An 11,479-nucleotide genomic window follows, 5' to 3' on the forward strand; every position below is an offset into this window, starting at 1 on the left:
GGGTGTTTCTGCCGGAGGAGAAAGCGATGGTGATTCAAACAATGGTCCGGGATGTCCTGAAGCCAACCCGGGTATCGGTTCATCAGTGCATTCGCCTTCTGGGGAAGATGTTTGCCTCCTACGAAGCTCTACAGTATGGAAGGTTTCATGCTCGGCCCTTCCAACTGGATCTCCTAGAGAAATGGTCGGGTTCTCAACTACACATGCACCAGAGGAAACGTCTGTCGCCGAAAGCCAGGATTTCACTCCTCTGGTGGCTGCAAATGCCTCACCTGGAGGGACGCAGATTCAGGACTGGGTCCTTCTTACCACGGATGCAAGTCTCCGGGGCTGTGGCGCAGTCACTCAGGGGGAAACCTTCCAAGGAAGGTGGTCAAGCCTGGAATCCAGTCTTCAAATAAACATTCTGGAACTAAGAGCCGTCTACAACGGTCTTCTCCAAGCGGCTCATCTTCTGCGAGATCGAGCCACTCATGTGCAGTCAGACAATGTAACGACGGTGGCCTACATAAACCGACAGGGCGGAATGAAGAGCAGAGCTGCAATGTCAGAGGTAACAAGAATCATTCTCTGGGCAGAAAATCACACGGTGGTGCTGTCTGCAATCTTCATTCCGGGAGTAGACAACTGGGAAGCGGACTGCCTCAGCAGACACGATCTCCATCCAGGAGAGTGGGGACTCCATCTGGAGGTATTCATTGAGGTAACAGATCTTTGGGGTGTACATCAAATAGACATGATGGCCTTTCGTCTCAACAATTAGCTTCGGAGGTATTGTTCCAGGTCAAGTGACCCGCAAGCCTCAACCCTAGTGACTCCGTGGGTGTTCCAGTCGGTGTACATGTTTCCTCCACTTCCACTCATTCCAAGAGTTCTAAAACTCATAAGGAGAACAAGAGTTCAGGCAATCCTCATTGCTCCAGACTGGCCAAGAAGGGCTTGGTACGCGGATCTTCTGGATCTACTGCTGGAAGAGCCGAGGCCTCTTCCTCTTCGGGAGGACCTGCTGCAGCAGGGGCCATTCGCTTATCAAGACTTACCGCGGCTACGTTTGACGGCATGGAGGTTGAATGCCAGATATTAGCTCGGAAGGGCATTCCGAACAAGGTTATTCCTACCCTGATACAGGCTAGGAAAGGAGTAACGTCTAAACATTACCATCGTATTTGGAAAAAATATGTATCTTTGTGTGAGTCCAAGAAGTTTCCTACGGTGGAGTTTCAACTGGGACGGTTTCTCCTCTTCCTGCAAGCAGGTGTGGATATGGGCCTGAGGTTGGGATCCGTAAAGGTCCAAATTTCGGCCCTATCCATTTTCTTCCAAAAACAATTGGCTTCCCTTTCTGAGGTTCAGACTTTCTTGAAAGGGGTTCTGCACATCCAGCCTCCCTTTGTGCCGCCTACGGCACCCTGGGATCTTAACGTGGTGTTACAGTTCCTCCAATCGGATTGCTTCAGACCTCTACTGAAGGTTGAGGTCAAGTTTCTCACGTGGAAGGCGGTCACTTTGTTGGCCTTAGCTACTGCTAGACGTGTGTTGGAGTTGGGGGCTTTGTCTTGTAAGAGCCCCTACTTGAGCTTTCATGAAGATAGAGCTGAACTCTGGACACGTCAGCAGTTCCTTCCGAAGGTTGTGTCGGCATTTCATATCAGCCAACCTATTGTGGTGCCAGTTGCTACTGACTCCTCAGTTTCATCAAAGTCCTTGGATGTTGTAAGGGCTCTGAAAATCTATGTGAAGAGGATTGCTCGTCACAGAAAATCGGACTCTCTGTTTGTCCTGTATGATCCCAAGAAATTTGGGTGTCCTTCTTCTAAGCATACGATCTCTCGCTGGATCAGGTTCACTATCCAGCATGCGTATTCTACGGCAGGATTGGCGTGTCCTACGTCTGTTAAGGCCCACTCTACTCGTAAGGTGGGTTCTTCCTGGGTGGCGGCCCGGGGTGTCTCGGCTCGCGGCTACTTGGTCTGGGTCGAACACGTTTGCAAAGTTCTACAAGTTCGATACTTTGACCAAACTTCAGGTCCCCAGAGGCCAATCAGTTCTGCAGGAGCCTCTGCGCTCTCCCTCCCGTTCTGGGAGCTTTGGTACATCCCCATGGTACAAATGTGGACCCCAGCATCCTCTAGGACGTAAGAGAAAATAGGATTTTAATTACCTACCGGTAAATCCTTTTCTCGTAGTCCGTAGAGGATGCTGGGCGCCCGCCCAGCGCTTTGTGATCCTGCAGTGGTTACTTAGTTCAGTACTGCTTAGTTCTTGGTTAAGTACTGTTTTGTTACTTAGTTAAGTAATATTGTTCAGCCGTTACTGATTTTTCAAGCTGGTTAGCTTGGTTTGCCTTGTATGTGTGAGCTGGTGTGAATCTCGCCACTATCTGTGTAATATCCTTCTCTCGAAGTTGTCCGTCTCCTCGGGCACAGTTTCTAGACTGAGTCTGGTAGGAGGGGCACAGAGGGAGGAGCCAGCCCACACTCTCAAACTCTTAAAGTGCCAGTGGCTCCTAGTGGACCTGTCTATACCCCATGGTACTAATGTGGACCCCAGCATCCTCTACGGACTACGAGAAAAGGATTTACCAGTAGGTAATTAAAATCCTATTTATTCTTTAAGTACTATTCCATAAAATTGGTGCATTAAATAGGAATTAAAGCAGAGATAGATAATAGCATTACATCACTTAAAAGAGTCATGAATTTAGAACAGTGTTTCCCAAATCCAATCCATTACTCCTGCACCCTCAACAGCTTGTATTTATATTGTTGTTTACTCCTAAGGCTGACATAAAACTCTACCAAATAGTGATATTTCATATTATTATATCCCAACATACTTCAAATATTATACAAAGACAAAGTTGCAGGTGCACAATTAAAACACTACCAATTGATTAATAATCATAGCAAAAAAATTTAGCATTTTGAGTGAGGTTCTTCGCTTAGTTAAAACAATGGCTTGCCCACCAATGTCCACTTGACCTCATGAATAGGGCAAGTCCCTAACATACTCGGGGATACTTCAAACATTGCTTATACCCCATATTCCTCACCTGATGACTTCCTTTATCCAGCATCAACAGGTCACTACGAAACTCTGAATTTCTGATTTCAGTTATGCAGTATTATAGACCCTGCTTCTGTGCATCAAACTGTAGAACTGCAGGAAAATTCAGCCAGCAAATGACCACGGTCAGGTCGTGTGTACACACACTAACGGGCCACCATTTCACCCAACCACTTGATTTAAAGGTGGAAGCAGTCATGTATGCAATGTGTTGGGCTCACGTGTCCACTTGATGCTGTTACTCTCAGCAGGAGTGATATGGTAATGATAAATGAACATGCTTCGGGCCAGATGTACTAAGCTTTGCAAAGTGATAAATTACACGGTGATAAAGTACCAACCAACCAGCTCCTAACAGTCATTTTTCAAACCCATGTACCCTGTATGTTAACTTATTTCAGCCACTTATCATATGCCAATTATTGATGCTGTTTCCTGGTTGCCAATCTTTGCAATGATGATTTCTCCCCAAGGCTACTCGCCTGGTCGGTGACCAGCTAGACACTTTATAGGATAAAACCATTGTACTCTGATCACACAGGACTCATCACATCTTTCTTACTGTTGTAGAATATAATTAAATTTTGTGACTATTGGAGATGTAGTAAACATAAATAGCTTCACAAGATATACGATGTCATGGTCATCTGTGACGTCCACCACAAGATGCCTTGGCTTTCTTCTGCTCTCTTCAGGGTCTTCTTCAAATACTTCAAACCATCCTTTCTTCTTAAACTTTTCCATTTTTCCCATATGATCATTTTATGGCTTAAATTATTCATTTGATAATGGGGACTGTATTTATTAATGTGACCATGTAGTATATGAAACACTTTATTGGATTGCTCAGTGTGCACATGGAAATGTTCTCTGCCATAATTTGATATGGAAAGAGAACAGATCCCATTAAATGTATCGGAGCGTTACCAAAAGTTACATCCTTTTGGCAACTCTTCACCCTTTTATCTAATTTCAATCATGACACACAGTAGAGCAAAATCCAGTTTATGAACGCTGCAAAACAAGGCACACCATGGATTTCACCAGGAGCGCCTTCACTTTTCTCATAAATGTTGTCTTTTATTTGGAGTTCATTATGTTAAGCAAAATGCTGAATATAATTTGCCATCAAGGCAGTGTTCTTCAGATCCTGCCTTTCAGAGCTGGTGTATTCCAAAGCAACAGTGTGGTGGGTGATGCGCCTTCCTTATGAACAATGCATTTCCATGAATGAGATTTTCCAAGGGGATATTTCATATTTTAGCATCTTATTAAGTCTGTTAAAGTGTTCCTTGTTCAATCAAAAGAAAACAGGACAAACATCTGGTTTCACAGAGTAACTCCACAGTAACCCTAGGTGGAGCAGAAAAAAATATTGCGGCAAAAGAAAATTACCATAAGCGCTGACACTTGTCTTCTCTGTCACATGGAAGGTCCCAGCATCTATCTCCTCTGCATATTGCTTATATCATTTACTGTACGTTGGCCAATTCAGGAATGTACTGAATGTGATGTTTAGAAGGAGGAGTCCTAACCATCCCTGTGAAGGAGAACGTGCCTTCAAGTTACAGAAAGGTTCATAAGAGGTAATTTACTAGCTGCAATATATACACATGAGTAATTAATTTCATTTTGTGCAAATGGCCTTACATGGTGATCTAATGCATATACGGGTCCTTTCTCAAATGCTGCATTTGGGAACAACTCCCATTCAATCACCCTGCTTCTACTTGTGAGATTATGGGTGGGATGGAATGTGCATGGTGTAAAGTTCATCCAATGGTCAGTTTAGGGATACTCACTCCTTTCACTATAACTTTTCTGTGTTTCTCCTACAAAACTGCTTATTACACTTCTGTCTTCAGTTATCCACAATGAGAGGGAACATTGGGACAGACTACATTACATATGTCTCAGATGTGCATTTTAATGCGCTTTGATGCTTTCCCCTATGAATTGTGCCAGGTTGGTTCAAAAGGCTATCACAAAAGGTCCCTGTGAAAGAACAGGGGGTCAGAAAGTTAACCTCTTTGTGGGGGCACTCTTGTTTGAAATCAATATAAATATTGTTTAAAATATAGCCTTTATTTTATACATTAAAAGCTTCATGTGCAGAAAAATAATAGAGAGTTCCTATATTCTCTGCGAATTAGCAACCTCCCCTTTAAAAAGGAGAGAGGCACGGAGTATTTTGTACAAAGGAAAATTCCTATATGAGCCTCTCAGCAATCTGGTCACTAAGAATCTTTTACAATTAGTTTAGTCACTAAGATTCTTGTACAATTGATTTAATAATTAGTCAGCGGGTGAAAATATTACTTTTCAGTGGTTGTTTAGGGAGAGATAATTTCTCCAACCACTGTCGGGTACTATTTAGAAAATTCCTGTGGAGAGGAAAACATCGGTACATCTGCTTGTGCACACATTCACAGGTCTTTAGAGAAAATGCATCTAATGGTATATGCAAGTGAGTTCAATAATTCAGCAAAAGATGTTTCTCAATGTTCCTTATTGCAAACATAGGGTCTGTGATAATAATAATAAGATGTAAAGGTAAAGATACCAGATCCGGGTGTCCAGCAACCTCTGCTTCCTTCTCATGTGTGTCTGTGCGCATTGATTGAGAGGGTTAACTGGCCGGTGCTGGTAGGAAGGAAGAAGCAGCGTGTCTGCGGTACTCAGCGGCTCTGTTAACCTGCCGATCATTGCAGAGCGGCCGGTCCCGCTGCACCCCAATGAGAGGACGCCGGAGTACCTGTAATGTGTGAGTGTAATTTGGCTCCCTTATATGGTCTCTGAGCCGCAGATGTTCCTCTCCGTGACGGAGAGCCGCTGCACATAGTTTTAATGTATAAAATAATGGCTATTTCTCTGACGTCCTAGTGGATGCTGGGAACTCCGTAAGGACCATGGGGAATAGACGGGCTCCGCAGGAGACTGGGCACTCTAAACGAAAGATTAGGTACTATCTGGTGTGCACTGGCTCCTCCCACTATGACCCTCCTCCAGACCTCAGTTAGATTTCTGTGCCCGGCTGAGCTGGATGCACACTAGGGGCTCTCCTGAACTCCTAGAAAGAAAGTTTATTTTAGGTTTTTTATTTTACAGTGAGACCTGCTGGCAACAGGCTCACTGCATCGAGGGACTAAGGGGAGAAGAAGCGAACCTACCTGCTTGCAGCTAGCTTGGGCTTCTTAGGCTACTGGACACCATTAGCTCCAGAGGGATCGACCGCATGGAACTGGCCTTGGTGTTCATTCCCGGAGCCGCGCCGCCGTCCCCCTTACAGAGCCAGAAGCAAGAAGAGGTCCGGAAAATCGGCGGCAGAAGACTTTGGTCTTCACCAAGGTAGCGCACAGCACTGCAGCTGTGCGCCATTGCTCCTCATGCACACTTCACACTCCGGTCACTGAGGGTGCAGGGCGCTGGGGGGGGTGCCCTGAGGGCAATATATGACACCTTGGCTGGCAAATCTACATCATATATAGTCCTAGAGGCTATATAGATGTAAAATTACCCCTGCCAGTATTCCAGAAAAAGCGGGAGAAAGTCAGTTGAAAAAGGGGCGGCGCACTGGCGCCATTTTCTCTTCACAGTGCAGCTGGAAGACAGCTCCCCAGGCTCTCCCCTGTAGTTTTCAGGCTCAAAGGGTTAAAAAGAGAGGGGGGGGGCACAAAATTTAGGCGCAATATTGTATATACAAGCAGCTATTGGGAAAAATTCACTCAATATAGTGTTAATCCCAAAATTATATAGCGCTCTGGTGTGTGCTGGCATACTCTCTCTCTGTCTCCCCAAAGGGCTGTGTGGGGTCCTGTCCTCAGTCAGAGCATTCCCTGTGTGTGTGTGTGCGGTGTGTCGGTACGGCTGTGTCGACACGTTTGATGAGGAGGCTTATGTGATGGCAGAGCAGATGCCGATAAATGTGATGTCGCCCCCTGTGGGGCCGACACCAGAGTGGATGGATAGGTGGAAGGTATAAACCGACAGTGTCAACTCCTTACAAAAAGGCTGGATGACGTAACAGCTATGGGACAGCCGGCTTCTCAGCCCGCGCCTGCCCAGGCGTCTCAAAGGCCATCAGGGGCTCAAAAACGCCCGCTCCCTCAGATAGCAGACACAGATGTCGACACGGAGTCTGACTCCAGTGTCGACGAGGTTGAGACATATACACAATCCACTAGGAACATCCGTTATATGATCCCGGCAATAAAAAATGTGTTACACATTTCTGACATTAACCCAAGTACCACTAAAAAAGGGTTTTATGTTTGGGGAGAAAAAGCAGGCAGTGTTTTGTTCCCCCATCAAATGAGTGAATGAAGTGTGAAAAAGCGTGGGTTCCCCCGATAAGAAACTGGTAATTTCTAAAAAGTTACTGATGGCGTACCCTTTCCCGCCAGAGGATAAGTTACGCTGGGAGATATCCCCTAGGGTGGATAAGGCGCTCACACGTTTGTCAAAAAAGGTGGAACTGCCGTCTTAGGATACGGCCACTTTGAAGGTACCTGCTGATAAAAAGCAGGAGGCTATCCTGAAGTCTGTATTTACACACTCAGGTACTAGACTGAGACCTGCAGATAGTGCTGCTGCAGCGTGGTCTGTAACCCTGTCAAACAGGGATACTATTTTGCGAACATAAGACGTCGTCTTATATATGAGGGATGCACAGAGGGATATTTTGCCGGCTGGCATCCAGAATTAATGCAATGTCCATTCTGTCAGGAGGGTATTAGAGACCCGACACTGGACAGGTGATGCTGACTTTAAAAGGCACATAGAGCCTTATAAGGGTGAGGAATTGTTTGGGGATGGTCTCTGGGACCTCGTATCCACAGCAACAGCAAAATATTTTACCTCAGGTTTCCTCACAGCCTAAGAAAGCACTGTATTATCAGGTACAGTCCTTTCGGCTTCAGAAAAGCAAGCGGGTCAAAGGCGCTTCCTTTCTGCACAGAGACGAGGGAAGAGGGAAAAAGCTGCACCAGTCAGCCAGTTCCCAGAATCAAAATTCTTCCCCCGCTTCCTCTGAGTCCACCGCATGACGCGGGGGCTCCACAGGCGTAGCCAGGTACGGTGGGGGGCCGCCTCAAAAATTTCAGCGATCAGTGGGCTCACTCAGGTGGATCCCTGGATCCTTCAAGTAGTATCTCAGGGGTACAAGCTGGAATTCGAGGCGTCTCCCCCCCGCCGTTTCCTCAAATCTGCCTTGCCGACAACTCCCTCAGGCAGGGAGGCTGTGCTAGAGGCAATTCACAAGCTGTATTCCCAGCAGGTGATAGTCAAGGTGCCCCTACTTCAACAAGGACGGGGTTACTATTCCACACTGTTTGTGGTACCGAAACCGGACGGTTCGGTGAGACCCATTTTAAATTTGAAATCCTTGAACACATACATAAAAAAATTCAAGTTCAAGATGGAATCGCTCAGGGCGGTTATTGCAAGCCTGGAGGAGGGGGATTACATGGTATCCCTGGTGTCACAACTGAGGGCCTGAGCTGACGGGAGGCAGCCTCAGTTGTAGGGGCTGAGATGTACCGGAACCTGGGAGGTTGTATCAGACCCCTGGACATGTAAGTAACATGAAGAATAACCGCCCGAAGGCGTGACCACGACAACTTGAATAAAAGTCAATGATGTTTATTTATGACAAACTCCATGCATCACAGTAGCAGTAAAAGAAACATAAAAGTCAGCAAAGAATAAATACAGTTCCTGGGAACTACAGGGTGGCAGGAGCCACAGGGCACTGGTAGTGTGAGATAGTTCTTATAATCTTCTAGATGGAAAGTCCTTACCAGGCCCGACTGTAGCAATGGAGATAACCCAGGATTGTACCAGCTGGTGTTCCAGGAAAAGCTGGGCTGCTGTAGATAAAACGGCTGCTGTGGATACTGGCTGGAACCAGACTGTTGGCACGGAGTGGATACTGGCTGGAACCAGTTAAATAATAAATGAACTTGGGAGCGATGAAATATGAGCTGAAGTTAGGAGTTTGAGAGCGGTGAAATTATAATACCGGTGGAGAGTGGTAAACTGTAGAAAGGACACCGGCCCTTTAAGAGAAGCTGTACTCTGCTGGAAGCTGGGCTGGAAGCAGGTAATGTTGTAGCTGGAAACAGATGAATCCAAAATGGATCGGAGAGTCAGGCTACACCGCAGGTGGAATGCTGGTGCGGGTCTCTATGGTGGAAGTCTTGAGACAGGAGCTGGAACCTGGAAGACAATCACAGGAGAGAGACAAACAGGAACTAGGTTTGACAACCAAAGCACTGACGCCTTCCTTGCTCAGGCACAGTGTATTTATACCTGCAGCAAGGAAGGGATTGGCTAGGCAATTATGCAGATTATCAATACAGAGAACAGATTGGTGGAAATGATCAGCTGACAGAATCCAAGATGGCTGCGCCCATGCAGACACTTGGAGGGAAGTTTGGTTTGTAATCCATGTGGTAATGAAAACAGTAATGGCGGCGCCGGCCACCGGAGACAGGAGGCGCCAAGCTGACAGGTGCACATCCAACCACGCGGACACAGCGGAGGCCGCGGCTGACGTAATCGCCACTCAGACACTCTGCATGCAGAAGCTCAGGGACGGCGGCGGAGGCCGCGGGAGACGCCATGCCAGGTGTAATATGGCGTTTACTGTGACAGCGTCTCAGAGGGACAGGAGAGGATACAGGAATGTATACATCAGGATAACAGATGGGATCCGGTCCTGGAGCGCTGAGCCAGCCTTAGGAGGCATCTGATGGGTAAGAAATGGCGTCCAGATACCCGGATCGTGACAGCACCCCCCCCCCCCCTTTAGGAGTGGCCCCAGGACACTTCTTTGGCTTTTGAGGAAACTTGGAATGGAATCTCCGGACCAAGGCACGAGCATGGACATCAGAAGCATTGGTCCATGAACGTTCCTCAGGGCCATAACCCTTCCAGTCAATAAGATATTGTAGTTGACCGTAACGGTGACGTGAGTCCAGGATCTTGGCTACTTCATACTCAACGCCTCGTTGAGTTTGGACTTTCGGAGTTGGAGGAAGTGAGGAATGAAACCGATTCAAGATCAGCGGTTTCAACAGGGAAACATGGAATATCCTGGGTATTTTTAAGAATGGAGGCAACTGAAGTCTGTAAGCAACAGGATTGATGACTTGTTCAATCTTGAAAGGACCGATATAGCGAGGTGCAAACTTCATACTGGGAACTCTTAACCTCAAATTCTTCGTGGATAACCATACCCGATCACCCACCTTGAGAGCAGGAACTGCTCGACGCTTCTTATCCGCAAACTTCTTGTACCTGAACGATGCCTTGAGCAGAGCTGATCGTACGCTCTTCCAGATATTGGCAAACTGATGCAAGGTGATATCCACTGCGGGAATAGAAGTTGCTGGAAGCGGTTGGAACTCAGGGACTTTAGGGTGGAATCCAAAGTTAGTGAAGAATGGTGTTGAAGCAGATGAAGAATGATACTGGTTGTTATGACAGAACTCGGCCCAGGGAAGTAATTGAACCCAGTCATCTTGAGAGGAGGACACATAGATGCGGAGGAAGGCCTCCAAGTCCTGATTCACCCTCTCGGTTTGACCATTGGTCTGAGGATGGTAAGCCGTGGAAAACTTTAGCTTGACTTGGAGGACTTGACATAAACTTCGCCAGAATTTGGCTGTGAATTGAACTCCTCGATCTGAGATAATTTCTTCAGGAAGACCGTGGAGTCGGAAGATCTCTTGTATGAATACTTGAGCCAACTTGGAAGCTGACGGAAGACCGGTGAGAGGAATGAAGTGTGCCATCTTGGTGAACCGGTCAACTACCACCCAGATGGTATTGAACTTGTTGCACATGGGTAAATCTGTAATAAAATCCATCGACAAATGGGTCCAAGGTCGACGGGGAACAGATAGTGGAACCAGTTGCCCCGCAGGCGACTGGCGGGATACCTTATGTTGAGCACACTTTGGGCAAGATGCAATAAACTCCAAGACGTCCTTTTTCAGAGTTGGCCACCAATAGGACCTAGAGATAAACTCCAGGGTTTTTTGGATACCTGTATGTCCGGCAAAACGGGAAGCAAGGGCCCAATGCATGAGCTTCTTCCTTAGTATCGGTTTCACAAAACTTTTCCCTGATGGGGGCGTAGAGTCCATCCCTACCGTGGAGAATGCCAACGGATTTATAATAGGATGCTTGTCTGAAGACTCTGACTCATTTTCTTGCTCCCATGAGCGGGAAAGGGCATCGGCTTTGCGATTCTGAGAGCCCGGACAGAACTGGAGTTTAAAGTCGAACCTGGAAAAGAAAAGTGCCCATCTGGCCTGACGAGGGTTGAGACATTGTGCGCCTTTCAGATATAAAAGGTTCTTGTGGTCTGTAAGTATGGTGATTGAATGAGAAGCTCCCTCCAACAGAT

This window comes from Pseudophryne corroboree, chromosome 6, assembly GCF_028390025.1.
Source record: "Pseudophryne corroboree isolate aPseCor3 chromosome 6, aPseCor3.hap2, whole genome shotgun sequence".
Taxonomy (NCBI): domain Eukaryota; kingdom Metazoa; phylum Chordata; class Amphibia; order Anura; family Myobatrachidae; genus Pseudophryne; species Pseudophryne corroboree.